Source organism: Talpa occidentalis, unplaced genomic scaffold (genome assembly GCF_014898055.3).
Source record: "Talpa occidentalis isolate TD23 unplaced genomic scaffold, MPIMG_talOcc4v2.1 talOcc4.10, whole genome shotgun sequence".
Taxonomy (NCBI): domain Eukaryota; kingdom Metazoa; phylum Chordata; class Mammalia; order Eulipotyphla; family Talpidae; genus Talpa; species Talpa occidentalis.
The window spans coordinates 76,745,641-76,762,235 of NW_023600993.1; the positions used below are offsets into that span (position 1 = coordinate 76,745,641).

A 16,595-nucleotide genomic window follows, 5' to 3' on the forward strand; every position below is an offset into this window, starting at 1 on the left:
GGCTATTTTAAGAAAAGATAAAAAGTACTGGCGAAGATATAGAGCATAGGGGACTTGGTACACTAGTAGTGAGAACGTAAGTAGAACAGCCACTATGGAAAACAGAATGGATATTCCTTAAAACATTCAAAATAGAAGTACTATATGGCCTAGCAATTCTAGTTCTGAGTGTACATCTAAAGGAGTTGTGATGAGGTTCCCAAAAAGATACTTGCATTCCTATATTTATTGCAGTATTATTCACAATAGTCAAGATATAAAAACATGCTAATTTATATATGAATGGATAAACGAAAATGTCTTACACACACAGAGGAATATAATTCCTCACTGAAAAATGAAAAAGAAGGACATTCTGCTATTTGCAGCAACATGAATGGTCCTGGGGGGTCATTATGTTGACTGAAATAAACTAGGTACAAAAAGGCAAATACCTATGACCTCACTTACATGTGGAATTTAAAATAATCGACTCAATGCAGTAAGTAGGATGATGGTTACCAAGAGCTGAAGAGGAAAAAGGAAAGGTGTTGGTCCGACTTCAGTTTTGCAAGAAAAATAAGTTCTAAAGATCTAATGTATGTAAGGTGACTATAGGTAACAATACCACACACTGTGTACTTAAAATCTGCTAAGAGGGTTGATCCTACAAGTTCTGACCACAAAAAAAAAAAAAAAAGAATGGTAACTATATAAGGTGATGGATATTTTAATTAGTGTGATTTTGGCAATTATTTCTCAATGTAAATGTGTATCAAATCATCAAGTTGTACAATTTACATACTGAAGAATTAAAAAAAATCCCCTTGAAACTAAACTTGAATGAGCAGAGATAGACATGGGGTGAAAAGGACATTGCATTTATAAACAAGTATTTACTCCAAAGTCATTGGAATTATATGTGGGTAAATGAATCAAAGTTGTTGTAAGAATTAATTCTTGGGTATCTATACACCCCAGAAAAACCGACTAAGAAGCCCTCAATCCATACCAGTTGTTCTCATGAGCACTACCTTTCTTTTAAGATTTATTTATTTGTGCATACAAGAGCTGGGGTACAGGCCAGAGGTGTGTGGGTGGGGGGCAGGAGGAGAGGATTCACCAAAGACAGAGGTGGGGAACAGAATAGGCAGATTGACTGAAATACACTGCTCAGCAGCGGGTGAAACAGGAGAGGTCTGCTGTGCCATGTGGGTCACCTCCCTGGCCAGATATCAAACTCGTGCTACAGTAGCTGCAAATTGCTTCACAGTCTTGATAGACCTGTCATGACCTCTACTGATCAGCTATAAGACCTATTAGATCAACCTTTGCACAACTGGCTATTTATTGATCAACAAGACTGCCAGAAAGAAAAACATCCATTGGAAAAAAGTTGTTGCTTAGGTATCTTAATTGAGAAGGTAGGAGATATTCTTCCAGGTATATGGACTGCCAATATCTTATTAGAAGTAAAAGACCCGGGGGACTCCCGGGTGGTGCAGGGGTTAAGGACAGTGATATCAAGCTACTGTCAGCCACTACAGCACTAGTTCGATCTCCAAGCTGGCCCACACGGTGCAGCAGACCTCTCCTATCTCACCCGATGCTCCCTTAAGCAGTGTTTCAGTCGATCTGCCTTTTCTGCTCCCCACTCTCTCTGGTGAATCCTCTCACCCCCTGCACCCCTGGCTTATACCCCAGATCTTATATGCATAAATAAATAAATCTTTAAAAAAAAGTAAAAGACCCTCATTAAAACGAGTCTTTGTACAAGCACCAGAAACCTTAGACTAGATGCTTTTCTCATAAAGGGGAGAGCCCCTGTAGTCAGAATTCAATTTTTCATTTCCTTGATTTACAGGTGGGAAGAATCCCAGTTCTCTATTTATTTTGTAATGCCTGGCATGTGAACCTCTAGCTGGCTCAAGTAGTTCTGATGAAATGCAGGACAATGACACCTTGAAAGGTGGTGACAGTGTATCCACTTGAAAAGTAATTGCTCCTGGCTTCATGCACAGTAACTTCAAGATGAAAAATACATTCAGAATAGCAAATGCCAAAAAGGCTTCTAATCCAACTGAGTTCATTCCTTATCATTTTAGGGAAGCAGGTGGTATAAAAATAATGCCAAAAAGCACTATTTATCATTCAAAATCTAGTGTTTATTAAGTGTTCTATATTCTCTCCATGTGATTTTCTGTTCCTGTGTCTTTGTGTCTCTCAATACTTCTTTCTCCCCCCACCTCTTCACCTCCCATCCTTTCTTCTCTATTTTTCTACTGTTTCTTCTTTTTTCATACAGAACTGTAATCACCTAACAACTGAATTCACTTTTCCAAAGACAAGCAAATGTAAAGTTCTTAAGACATTGTTTATTTTTATTGTTCTGAACTTAATTTACTGCTGAACTTAATTTACTGCTGATAGCTTGCAAAAACTGTGACTTAACTGTTTTCATTTAAATATTTTAATATGCTATGCTGGATCTATACAAAATAAGTAACACATGTAAACCATGTAACACAGCACTCCCCTGTTTTATATTAAGTTATTAATATTGATGTATTCTGTTTCCCTCCCATGAAACTCCCTTGTTTCATATTGTTATTATTAATATTGATATAGTCACTTCTTTCCTCTTTCCCGACCCTTTACTCCTGTCTCTCCTCAATCACGGAATAACTATTACTCTAAATTTTGTTTTCATTACTCCCTGCCTTTTTCATGATTAGTTCAGCTCCTATGTATATAGCTGTAAATAATATCTTTTAGCATTTACTTTATTAAAAGGTTATCACACTGAACATGGATCTTGTGTTACTGGCTTTTTTCACTCAATATTGTTCTTGGATTTTACTTAATCCATTTGTTACAAATGCTGAACTTCATTTTCACTATTGTCAAGTATTTTACTGTGCAAATAAGTCACAATTAATTGTATTACTCTTTGCTTGATGAACTAGATGTGATATGAGTTGCAAGTATCTTCTCCCAGTTTGTGACATTTATTTCTTTTCATTGTTTTAATTTAGTGAAATGTACCTGGTTTTTATGTTTAGCAAATTGTGACTATTTAAGATAGACTTACTTCATATATATATATATATATATATATATATATATATATATATGTGTGTGTGTGTGTGTGTGTGGGTGGGTGTGTATACACACACACACATATATATTTCCAAATATTTTAGCTTACCTTTAAAATTTTAGTCTTCATAGGGCCTCCTCGGTGGCGCAGCGGTTGAGCGCTGGGTTGCAAAGCTGCCCGCCGCCTCTGCGGCGGCGGTTCGATCCCTGGCTGCTCCCAGGCCACAGGAGGAGGGTCCCGCATGGCGTGCAGACCTTTCCTGCCGCCCGCTGCTCCCCTCAGCAGTGTACTTCGGTCCTTCTGCCTGCTCTGCTCCCTGCTCTGGCTCTGGTGAATTCTCTCACCCTCTCGCGCTTCTGACTGTACCCAGTGCTTGTATGAATAAATAAGTATATCTTTAAAAAAAAAAATTCTCTTAAAAAAAAATTTTAGTCTTCAATCTATCAAAAATATATTTTTGTAGTAGCTATTTTACTAGGTACACACAAATTTAGATTTTGTATTTTCCTGTTTTATTTTTTTGTATCTTTGCACAAAAACTTATTTTGATGCATTTTTTTCATAATGTGTTTTTTTAATTATTTTAATAAAACTATATCAGACTTCTTTGCCTTGTGTATTTTCTTTGTATTTTCACAAATTTTCCATCCCCTATGTTTTGGGTATATGCCTTATAAAAAACCATGGAGATATCTTTGCTTTAATGCAACCTGACATTATTTTAAGGATTGAAAATTATCAATTAAATTTAACCTAGCTAGAACTCTTTTTCTTTTTCTGTTTCCTATAAGTAAAGATAAAGAGGATACCATCTTATAAAAATAACAGATTACATTCTGTAACACACCTGATTATTACCATAAAGATGAATCAGCAGTTTTAAAAGTAGTTCATTTTATCTCCAATCTGCTTTTTACAACAACTTGCAGATACAGCCTTAAATACACACTATTTCTTGGATCATCTCAATTCTTAAGAAAAACTCTGCAAAGAGAAACAAAAATGACTATCAACTCTTATAACACATTTAACCATATATGCTACTGGGGACTAATCTAAGTAGAATGAATACCTAATTAATCACATTTTTAAATTGCATTTAGTAATTTAGCTAGGAACATGTCCAAGTTTAACTAGAGAGGGGTTTAAGAGATGTTCCCCCATCTCTCCTTTCACCAGGGGAATAGTCTCTCCTATTAGGAGGATTATTCAACCACAGTTAGGGTTCTGAAGATCTGGGTAACAGATGATACATAGGGAAAAAAGGTCACATGTTTGTAGAATGTAAAAAAATACCCTGGCCTTGGAAAGTGGGTGCTGTGGGCTATTGGCTGGTGTAGAATAGACTTGGCTGACTTAACTTGATTCTACTTTAAATGCCTTTCATCTTCGAGCAGGCTTGCCTAGACATGTTTACAGATACATACAGTGAGGACGAGAAGCAACCTCAATATGCAAGCTCTTTTTAATTCTTTTCTTGTATCATGCTTGCTAATATCCCACTGGCTAAAATAAGTCACAAAATCTACTAGAGTTAGAGTCACATTAGGAAGGCACTAAATGCTAGAGACAGAGGATGAGGACACCGGTAGAAAGTAGTGAGACCATTTTTGCAACTTGACTACAGAGACCAATTTCCTCCCCTGACCCTGAGAAGTGCAGGATATGAGCAAAACAACAGCCTTTTTCAGAGAGGACTAACAAGGAGCCATTGTCCCCACGGAAAGGCAAGCTTCTGCTGAGGTCCAGTCCCTTTGAAGGACAAGCTTGTCCTTTAGTCCGGGCCTCTCTTCAATCTTTGTTTGCTTTTTGAATAGCTAGAACATCTAATTGCCTTGAATCAATTTTTACAAGGAGAAAGAAGCAACCAAGAAGCTGGGTCCTTTGTGTAACACGGCATTTTTGGCCGGAAGCAAGATGACAAAGTGACAATGCTCATAAAGGAATGTGATACCTCCCAGGAACAGAGAGAGTTTTGGGAATACAAGCAAGTGATTTCCTTGTAACTGCTGTTTGGGATGAGTTGATCCTTGATTTGCATTATTTTTAGGTATCTCCTTAGAATTTTATAAAACATTGCTAATTGAGAAGTATAAAAACACTGATAGGGAACAGCTAGATTTCTGATATACAACAAAGTATTGCTGAGCCTTGGCTCACTTAAGGAAATAAATTCATGATTTCCATATTTCATATTTTGGGACAGTCCCTTTGTTGTTTTAATGCGTATGTGTATTTGTGTGTATACGTGCGTGAGAGTGTGTGTGTGTATGATAGTCACACTACAAACTTGATTTATAATTTTAGTTTATTTGGGTTGGTTCCACAAAGCTATAATAATGCATGTTTTTGCATTCACTGCTAGAAAATAGGGCAATAAACCTTAGGAGATTCAGACCTAATCTGTGTTGCCATACCGGAATGAAAAGGCTGAATTTCTGCACATATTTTAAGCTGCCTCCATCCTTAATGCATTATGTCATGTTCTTAGCAGTTTCCTCCATAGAAGATAGACTTTCAATGAGCCTGTCGGCTTGGGGGAAATCTTGCTCCTATGTATTAACTGCTGACTCCTTTAATCCTGTTAGAATTTAATTTCTCTTGATTGAATGTGGTGTTATCACCAGGTGCTGAGTGGCCCTTTCCTATCAGTACATATAAATCCTGTTAGTCCTTTCCAGAGTCTGGATGTTCCAGAGTTTTCTGCGGTCAGACTCCTCTGAAGGAGCATTTGCTCTCAGGTTCATTCAATGCAGGGAGTGAACATCGAACTTTGGCCACAGATGTGTCGTTTATTGGTATCTGAGTTGCAGGATGGAGATATCTCTGTGGATGGCGTAGGAGAGGCATATTTTTCCTGCATTAAATAACAAGTTCAAGGATTTAAAAACACTTTAAATTGTTAACTGTTCTTCATTGATTAGCAAGATAATGATAATAAAAATCTGTATGTTTTTCAATTCTTCCAATTTTACTAAACAAAGCCTTTCCTTTTTATATGTATGACCCGCTTTCACGGTTTGTCTCAGGAAACTTCCCAGCCATTGCTGGGATTTGAAAGGAAATCAATTCTCAGTGATCCCTGTGTCTTCAGCTCCCTGGGAGAGACTATTCCTGCTTCCACCTTCTTTTCCTTCATCTCATTTGTTGGCCATTTCCTGCTAATTGCCTTCCTTCCCAAACAAAAGAAAGCCAATTCTGTTCACAGTCAGTTTTGCTACTTGTTAGCACCTCTAATTATTTTTTTCAAAAGTTTGATTTAAAAGGAAATTACTGGATAAATTGAGGCGTTTATGTCATCTGTGGACTTCGGGCATTAATTAAAATATTTTTTTAAAGATTTATTTATTTATTTATACAAGCACTGGGTACAGTCAGAAGCACAGGAGGGTGAGAGAATTCACCAGAGCAGGTAACAGAACAGGCAGGAGGACCGAGGTACACTGCTGAGGGGAGCAATAGGCAAGACAGGAAAGGTCTGTCGCGCCATGTGGGACCCTCACCGGTGGCCGGGGATCGAACCGGCACTGCAGAGGCTGCGGGCAACTTCACAGTCCAACGCTCAACCTCTGCACCACCAGGGGAGGCCCCCCAAGGGCATTAATTAAAATAAATCCACTTTATTACTAGCAATCAAATTTGTTGTATCTACTGATAATTTTTGAAAGCTCCAATTTAACTATTTCATTGACATCAGTTGATCAACAAATGAGGTTGAGCTGAATTCTGCAGCATTCTGTGGTTTAAAAATAATTCAGATCAAGTACTTCCCCTCAAAGCAATGAGAATTTACTGTCAGATTTTTTTTTTAAAGGCTCTCCATGTCAAAAGTATTCAGGTCAACTTCATAAAAGAACTGGGTTAAGTGGCAATGTTCAGACTCCAGGCCCTAACTAAAATGGGAATGTTAAAATATAAACTGAGGCAAATTAAAACTTTTAAGAGTTTATTTGAATAAAAATTGATTTGAATCAGGCAGCATCCAATCAAGCAGACAGTAAGGAGCTTCAGAGCAGTTCAAATGACTTTTATAGGCAGAAGGAAACAGGAACAAAGAAGTTATATGAAAAAAAAAAAAAAAGCAGGTTCTTATTGCAAGGCTACTTTTCTTTAGGACATGGCAAGGTTTATCAGGCAGATGAACCTACTAGTTGTGAACAGGTGATTCCTGATCGACTGGTTTAAGTTTCCATTTTTTTTAACCCCCCCCCCTCAAGTTTCCATTTTTGTGAGAACCAAAACAATGAGTTAAATATTGGTTTGGTGATCCAGGGCTTAGCATAAAAGCGTTAGAGCATGACCCCGGGTCACCCTGGGATGGCCAGACTTGTACACTCTAAAAGGGTCTGGACATCCATGCACAGAAAGACAAAGAATACTCAACATAAAAGAACTTTAATAGAGACAGAAGAGGAAAAGATAATAGTTCCCTAAAACAAATAAATAAATACCCAGAGCTGCCCGTCCCCTTATGGGAAAATGTCCAGCCAAACAGGACTGGCCTGAAGCTGGGCCACTGAGACCCAAGAGGATGCCACAAGGCACCTTCTGGTGAGGAAAAATAGAAAAAGATTCTGAAGCAGGTCCCTGAAAGCTGGGACAAGGAGCAAAATCAAGTATAAATCAAGGTATCAGTTGCCACGGTCAGTCTTCCTACGTGTTTCTCACCCACATGTCTCTTTCAAGTGTCTCTACATGTCTCTCCTCCACATGTATCCTCCAAGATCCCCAAATCCCTGGTGCAAGTTCAAAGATGAGAAGCAAGAGTGCCCGTCATTTCCTCGAGCCCACTTGTCTTTTGTGTTACATAGCTTCACCTAGCTACTCAGCCCCCATCCTGCCTCTTGCCAACTTCCTATTAGCTCATCCAAGGCAGCTGCATGCATCTAAATGGGGGTGGGGAGCATGGAGCCATCCCCTTTTTGGGAGATGTTTCTGTTACAGAAGAAACTTCATTATAGGTCTGTTTTGTTTTTAACAGGAAAGCTAGGTGTGCTTAATAAAGCTTATTGTTTTATAGGAGAATGCTAATCTACTTTTGCCAAAATTTCTGATTTTTCAACAGGAATAAAGATTTTTGAATTGTATGCAGTAGCTCATAACCTATAAATATTAAACATTTCAACTAAAAAGACATTTTGAAGTTGTGGACTAGGTTTAGCCTTCTGTTTTACCCTTTTGCAAAGAAGAATTGTAGATTCAACACTCACTGGCAGCTGACAGCACATTTCTTATTGCCCCCTGCAAAACTGGTTGTTGACTACTCATTGGCTATAGTCTAGAGTCCATGATCCATGTGTTTGTCATTACTTGACCAGAAAACTAATAATACCTGGCTTAAACAAGCCACACTAAATCAACTCAGAGGATACTAAAAAGGGGACATAGAAAGCCCAAAGCAGCTGATAAGAGAATGGGTGCAGGCGCCATGATGGGTTCTAAACAAAGAATGGTAGAAGAGGGAGCTGCAGAGATGGTAGGTAGCACAAAGCAGAGAGAGGAAATATGAGCCCGACAGAGGAAGATGCTCAAATCCCAATAGTTTCCTAGACCGTGGGTTATTTTCCACTGAAGCCAGGCAGAGGGTGAGGTTTTATTATCATTTTATTATTTTTTTCATATCCTTTAATAACCTCCTCCTTTTACATAATAAAAGATATGGAGGTGTGTGTGTTGTGTGTGTGTTAAACAAAAGAAGTGTGGCATAGTCACATTTTAAAGGGTAAAATAAAGTCTTTAAGACAAAAAGCAAAGGGTAGCAGAGGGCCTTTGAATAATGATAGAAAAAATTTTAAACAGGAAAGTATAAAATTCTAAAGAGCTGATTAAAGATGGTGTCATCTCTTGATCCAGATGACACTGGATCACATTTATGAATTTAGTTCATGAGGGAAAAGTGGGAGGTTCGAGATTGAAATAGGTTGAATTTTGTTTCTCCAATTAGTCGTGAACATTCTATCACTATGATGTACTATATTATAGTTTCATATGTTCCTGGTTATATTGATTTATGATTTTATTCTCTGAAAGGGCAGAAACTTTATATTACTCATAAAATATGATTAATTTGTCCTGAATAGATACTTAATAGAGCCTCAAAATTCATAAAGCAAAATTTGACAAAAATATAGAATATATATTAATACATGTCAGTCATAATGAGATCTCAATACAACTCTCTCAGTATAGATTTAGCAGACAAAAATTTAGTAAGTTATATAAAATTATAAACAGTTTGATAAATAAAACAGACATTATAAGCATGTGTAGAATACTGTACCTAAGAATACCTTAGTATTATAGTAAGTGCATAAAAACATTTTCCAAAATGGATGATATGACTGACTATAAAACAAACCTAATCAAATTTCAGGGAATTGATAGTATACACAGTTTATTCTTTCCTCAGAGTAAAATTCAGTTTGAACTTAATAACCCCTCTGCAAAAGAAAAAAAAAATCAGGAGATTCCTTGGAAGTTTTTAAAATTAGTGATAAAAATCAGACAAATCAAAACATGTAGAACATAACTCAATCTTTGATTAGAAAGAACTTCACAGCCATTGTAAATCAGAGAGAAAAAGCTAAAAGTCAATCATCTAAGCATCCATACAAGGTATTAGAAAATAACAAATTTAACCTGAGAGAAGAGAGAAAATAAATATTAAAGAAGAAATTATTGAAATGAGTGGTAAATATAAAATAGAAGGGACAAAACATGCCAAAAGTTGCTTTTTTAAAAAACCTATGGAAATTGATGAGCCCCTGACTAGACTGAAGAGGAAACTCAGAGTGAAGACTGGGGCACCACTATAAGTAAATGATTATAGAAGACTATTATAAAAAGTTTTGTGGCAAAAATGTTCAAAAATTCAGATACAGGGCCTCCCTGATGGCACGGGGTTAAAGAAAGCGTTGTCAAGCAAACTATTGCCAGCCACTGCAGCAGAAGTTCAATCCTTGGTAGGCCAGGGAGCTACCCACAAGGCACAGCAGCCCTCTCCTACCTCGCCCACTGCTCCCCTCAACAGTGTATTTCAGTTCATCTGCCTGTTCTGCTCCCCACTCTGTCTCTGGTGAACCCTTTCACCTTCCGTACCTCTGGCCTGGACCCCAGTTTTGTATGCATAAATATTAAAAAAATCAGATACAGTGGATAAACTCCTAGAAAAATAAATCATTTTCATATTATTTTTATTGGTATAGTTATAGTTTTTATTGGTATTGTTTTATTATTGGTATAGTTTATAAAAGTATATATGATTCATAAGTACAGGTTCACATCTCTTCAGATGTATGTTACCACTACCACCAAGGCATCCATAAGCCTCCATCATAGTCCATTATGACCCTTATTCCCTTTGCTGACCTACCTCCCTGTGGTTGCCTCAAATCTGTAGTCAGATTCTAGGGTGTGTGTTTTGGTTTAGTTTTGTGTGTTCCTTTGTTTTTTCTCTATAATCCAAATACGAATGAAATCATATGGCATTTGTCTTTCTGTTTCTGATTTATTTCACTTAGCATAATTCCTCTCAGTTCTACCCATGATATTGGAAATGACAATGTTTCTTTTTTTAAAAAAGATTTCTTTAATACAAGAACCGGGGTACAGGCCAGATGTGCGGGAGGGTGAGAGGATTCACCAGAGACAGAGCGGGGAACAGAACAAACAGACTGACAAAATACACTGCTGAGGGGAGCAGCGGGCAAGACAAGAGAGGTCTGCCGCACCATGTGGGACCCTCGCTGGCCAGCCGGGATCAAACCAGCACTGCAGAGGCTGCAGACAGCTTCACAGCGCGTTGCTCAACTGCCTGCACCACCAGGGGAGGCCCTTGATGACAATATTTCATCTATTATTTTTTAAAGCTGAGTACTATCCCATTGTGTTTATATACCGCATTTTTTTTTTTTAATTATTCATACAAGAACCGGGGTACAGGCCAGATGCGCGGGAGAGTGAGAGGATTCACCAGAGACAGAGTGAGGAACAGAACAGGCAGACTGATCGAAACACAGTGCTGAGGGGAGCAGCAGGTGAGACAGGAGAGGTCTGCTGCAACATGTGGTTGGCTCCGTGGCTGGCAGGGATCTAACCGGCACTGCAGAGGCGTGGACAGCTTCACAGCGCGGACAGCTTCACAGCGCGGTGCTTAACTGCCTGGGCCACCAGGCAGGCCCTATATACCACATCTTAATTACTACTAAGAAGGAAGTATATAGCAATACAGGTGGTACATCAAGAAACAAGAAAGATATCAAATAAATAGTCTAAACTTGCTCTTTAAGGAACCAGAAAGAGAAGACAATCAAAACCAAAAGTCAGTAAAAAGAATCTTACCAAATCTGACATAAGAAAAAAATAGGAAATCAAATGAGCCTGAGTTATTTAAAATTTTAATATCTAAGAACTTCAAAAACTTTAGAGTCCAAATTGCTTTACTAATGATTTTTAAGTTCTTAAGGAAAAAATAAGATCAATCTTACACAAATTATTCCAGATAACAGAAGCAGAGGGAAGTCACGGCTTCAATTACTCTAACCTGCATAACCTTAATAACAAAGCCTAATGAGGACATTACAAGAAAGAGAAAATATGGGCCAATTTCCCTCATGAACGTTAATGCAAAACTAAATAAAATATTAGCAAATAAACCCAGCAACACATAACAGGAGTATTAATGCATCATGAAAAAATTGTTCCAAGAATGGATGGATGGTACATTTTAAAGTTCAATCAGTGTCATTTATACATTGAGAAAGGATAAAGCAACTGATAAAACTAAATATTAACAAGGAAATCATAACTGGGAATAGGCCTTTCAAAACCTGATAAAGGGTGTATAAACAAGTTTTGCTGGCAGCTCTGCTATCTGCCTGCCTGTGACTATATAGGTATCTCTCTCTTTTCCTTTATCCTTTTCCTAATAAATCTGTCCCTTTAAAATGTGTGTGTGTGTGTATACACACACACGCACACACAATCTTCCCCTGTGGTATTGGGGAGGAGACAAAAATATTTGATATCATAACTACTAACCACTATATACTGGAAGTTCAGCCTGTGTAGTGAAGGAAAAATAAAAAAATAGGAAAAAATATTGAAGAAATAAAATTGTCATTTATAGATGAAATGACTGAGTATATAGAAAATCCTAAATATATGCTGTTTGCATTAATAAATAAAACACAGAGTATGAGATCATTTTAGAGAACCACTTCAACCCTACATCTTACCAAGAAATAATTAGTTTTTTAAAATTGATATATTTTACCTAGACATTTAAGATCCTGCATAATTGCTACTAGATTAGCTAATGGAGGAAATCATAAGATTGATGCTGTGAATACTGTTCACACTCCTTAGTGTGTTTAAGGTTTTATTCATGGAGCATAACTTTTTTGTTGTTGCTATTCAAAAGTGCAGGTATTTTTACCAAAGTGCTAATAAATGCTGAAAGTTAATCAGTTATAAAAAGAATGCCATTTATAAGAGCATAAAAAATTAAACACCTATTAAAAAATCTAATGAAGGATTTTTTAAACCTCCAGAGAGAAAATGAACTCAAGCAGCTAATGAAATCCTTTAAAAATGGAGAGCTTTACTATTTTCTTATAAAACTCAACATATTTAAATGTTAATATTCCTCAAATCAATCTATAGGTCCAATGAAAACCCTTTAGAAGCTGCTACATCATTGATGAAAATCAGCAAGCTGAAACCACAATTTATATGTGAATGGGAGAAGTGAATAGGACAAAGAGACCAAGAATTTGGAAGATCAAATGCCTGGGCAAGGTATCTTATCCTACTTGTTATAAAGATAAAATCTGCATAAATAACCAGAGTGGGATTGTCTGAATTATAAAGAGACCAATGTGGATTCCACAAACCCATGCATAGCAGACAGTTGATTTATGACTAAAGTGACACTGCAGAGATAAAGGATTTTTTTTTTTTCAATTAATGGCTCTGGGTAATTTGACTATCCTTCTGGAAAATGCAATTCCCCCTTTTATTATCCATATAAGATCAATTCCAGGCTGATTGTGATGGCTGAACAAAACGTAAATTGTAAACAACAAAGTTTTTGTATATGTTTTAAGAAAATGCCTTCACATGAATGGTAAAGGACTTTTTTTTTTTTTTAGCAAAAAGCACCAACTATAAATACATGGTAAATAGGACTTAATTGTCACTAACCAGAAAGAGATGGATGGGTAAATGGGATAATTAAAATTAGAAATTTCTGTTTATCAAATGCACAAGAGAATAAAAAGGCAAGCCAGAGTATGGGTAAAGATATATGCAAAATAAATGATGTGTATCCTCAAAGGACTTGTATAAACAATCTTACAAATCAATAAGTAAAAGGCAAATAAGCCAATAGAAATAAACGGCATGATTATTTCACCAAAACAGACAATCCAAAGGACTGTTAAACATATGAAAAAGTGCATAACTTCTTTGTGCACTTTGTGAAAACCATATGGAGATACCTCTCACTACACAGGCCCCAAACTGCCTAAAAATTATTCAGAATGATGATCCCAACTGTTAGTATATATATACACTGAGTTCCTAGTTCTCTCACATAAAGCTGTTAGAAACGCAAAATCACACAATCATTTTTGAAATCTATTTAGCAGCTTCTTATAAAATTAAACATATATTTATTCTTTGGCCCCACAATTACACTCCTGGTACTCAATGGAAGAGTAGATATATGTGCCTAAAAATATATGTAAAAAATGGTAACAGAAACTTTATTTGAAATATCCCCAAACGTGAAACAAACCAAATGCCTATCAATATTAAAAAGAATAAATCATTTGAGTTATATTCACACAACCAAACATGATCTAGCAATAAAAATTAATGGACTAACATTGGTTGCAACCACCTGTATGAATCAGACAAACATAAAAGTTGAAGAAAAGAAACCACTCACAAAAGAAAACATGCTGTATTATCCCTTTATATAAAGGTTGAAAACACTGTTAGAAGACCTCTCTGCAGGAAATTGAGAGTATAGTTACTGTAATGGTCAGAAAAAGTAGCAAAATGGTCTATGGAAATGCTCTATTTGAGAGGTGCATTCACTTTGTGATAATGCATTGAAACTATACAATTTATACACTTCCTTTACGGTATGACAGACATCAAATGTATTCAAAAATGTTCCATGTAAATAAAATTACATGCTGAATTGATACTAAAATTTTAAAAATGTGCTATTACTAAGTATAAGCCAAGATTCAAGCTCATTGTTACTAAAAATAATTTGCTTGCACTATCCATGCTATTCATAAATAAAACAATAACAACAGCAAAACAAAAAATAATTGTTTAAAATATTTATATGATCTTTTCTCAGCCTTTACTTTTCTTTAAGTTTCATAATGTTAAATCTACCTTCCTGTAGCAACTAGTATATTTAATTTATAAATACAAGTATGCATGTACTACATATATAAATACAGTATATGTGTATACTATATAGTATACAAGTTTACATGTACTAGACACAGCATACATGTAGTATGCATAATTAAAAATTAACACCAGTGATTTAACTGATTACCAGTGACACCAGAGTGAAAAGCTAACAGTAAGCTGAGAGTAAGAAATCCTCAGAGGTCTGCTGCCTGGAGGATTTTGCAGAAGAGCACCTTAAAAATATTTGTAAGAAACTTATTATTACTAATCGAAATTTCACTCAATCACCTAGTAACTATTCTTTTGGTTAGAGGTAGTATCACATTATTGAAAAGATCGATAAAGTCAGCAAGATGAAAATTTAAAAATTGATACTTTATTGTTTGTCCTTATTCAAGTTTTTTTTTATCTCTGTTCTTTTGTCTTAATGTACTAAAACATGCAGCAATTATGCCCAATTATTGATATTGAGGGAAATAAGTTAAATATCATACCTGACAACTGTTAGCACATGCCTGGAACATAACAGTTGATCAATAAATGTTAACTCTTTTACACAAACTTTCCCTTATTATTAAGAATTAATTGTCACACAGGTTGGTAGGAAATTCTTGCATGAATTCTACCAGAGGTAGGATAAGGTGGGAAAGGATAATTCCAGAACCTGCATACTTCCCCCATCACCCTCTCCATATACAAATAAAATTCCCTGATCATTTATAAACTATGACACCATTGATTTGGAGGTTTTTAATATAAGTACATACCAATTTTAGTATCCCTATATTCCTGGATTAGCTCAGCATAACATAGATTTACAATATGCAATGTATTTTCAAATTCTTTCTTATTGATCATATGAATAGTATGCGTGAGATCTGCAATTGAAATTGCTGTTTCCTAACTTTTGGCAACACTTTCAAGATGAAAAATATTTACATATGTATTGCCAACTTACATTACAATTTCTTCTATTATGACATATAAACCTGAAAAATAACATCATAGGTTATTTGAAGAAAGGATCCATTGTCTTGAGCTTTATGTATACTTCCTATTTATTTCTTGCCTGTGGCATTTACTCTCCCTGTAAACCCCATGCCTACATGAAGCCAATACCTCTTGCCAGATTCACCAAAATCAGTTTCATATTCAACTTGCCTTTTCATCTTTCCTAGATTTCACAAAATGAGTTTGGACTTTTTCCTTTTCAGACTTCCCGTAGTGTTACCATTTAATTTTTGCATTTTACAGCTCTGTAGTAGGTCTAGGTTAATAGTATGATTTTCCCATGTTCACTGAAACTACTACTCTTGATTGTGAAATTATATAGTTTTTTTTTATTTTCCCTCTGTGGAAATAAAATGAATTCAGTTGATAAAGTGACATAGAAAATCATATAAATGGAAAATTAAGCTACATTATTTCAAGTCATAAGCCTCCATTTTACTGCTAATATTACTAATACTTTAATGTAGTCAACATACTTTAGTTGAATCAAAGGTAAAATGTCCTGTGTATAGGAAATCATTGTTATATCTCCAAATGGCAATATTCTTATGTTTACTTATGAACCATTGAATCTATAGGCCTCTGGCCCATGAGCATGCCCTGACCTGAGTACAGGCTGATCTAGTCAGGGATTGGGCTTATTCTTTTTGTATCTGGTTCCAGGATCATAAATGGACCAATCAGGTTCAAGTTAGTCAAGGGCTTGAGTTAATTATGAAACAGTCAGCCTTAGAAATGCTTTCCTTTTTCCAATTTTCTATTTGTTAAATACCCTATTGTTATTGGACCTTGAGCCTGAGTGGAGCATTGTACCACAGTGACCATGGCCCTGTTTTTGTTATTGTCAGCACAATTTTACCATTACTCAATGCCCTGCTATCATTTTAAAATGGTCCCTACCTACTTTTTTGAATTTTCAATGGTACTGTCTCAGAGACACTCAAGCCTTCATTTTCTTGCACTCTCTCTTCTTCATTTAGATACCTAACAGTTTTCTCTTTTCCTAGAATTCCTCATAGAATAATACATTAATATCAGTACTCTGCTAGGTAGCATTACCGCTGAA

The 16,595-nt window shown here is 36.1% G+C and overlaps 1 long non-coding RNA gene across 2 annotated transcripts in view; it reads right to left on the reverse strand.

Annotated features, from left to right (window-relative positions):
• Positions 1-3,964: 3,964 nt before the first annotated feature.
• LOC119232565 (uncharacterized) overlaps positions 3,965-16,595 on the reverse strand; it is a 143,862-nt gene continuing 131,231 nt past the window's right edge. The window contains exons 8-9 of one of the 2 annotated variants that reach the window (XR_008552217.1): positions 5,497-5,936; positions 3,965-4,063 (exon numbers count right to left, since the gene is read on the reverse strand). This is a non-coding gene — a long non-coding RNA (uncharacterized LOC119232565). Of the gene's footprint in view, positions 4,064-5,290; positions 5,937-16,595 lie in introns of those variants that run through there. The other variant, XR_005122153.2, reaches the window with a different exon arrangement.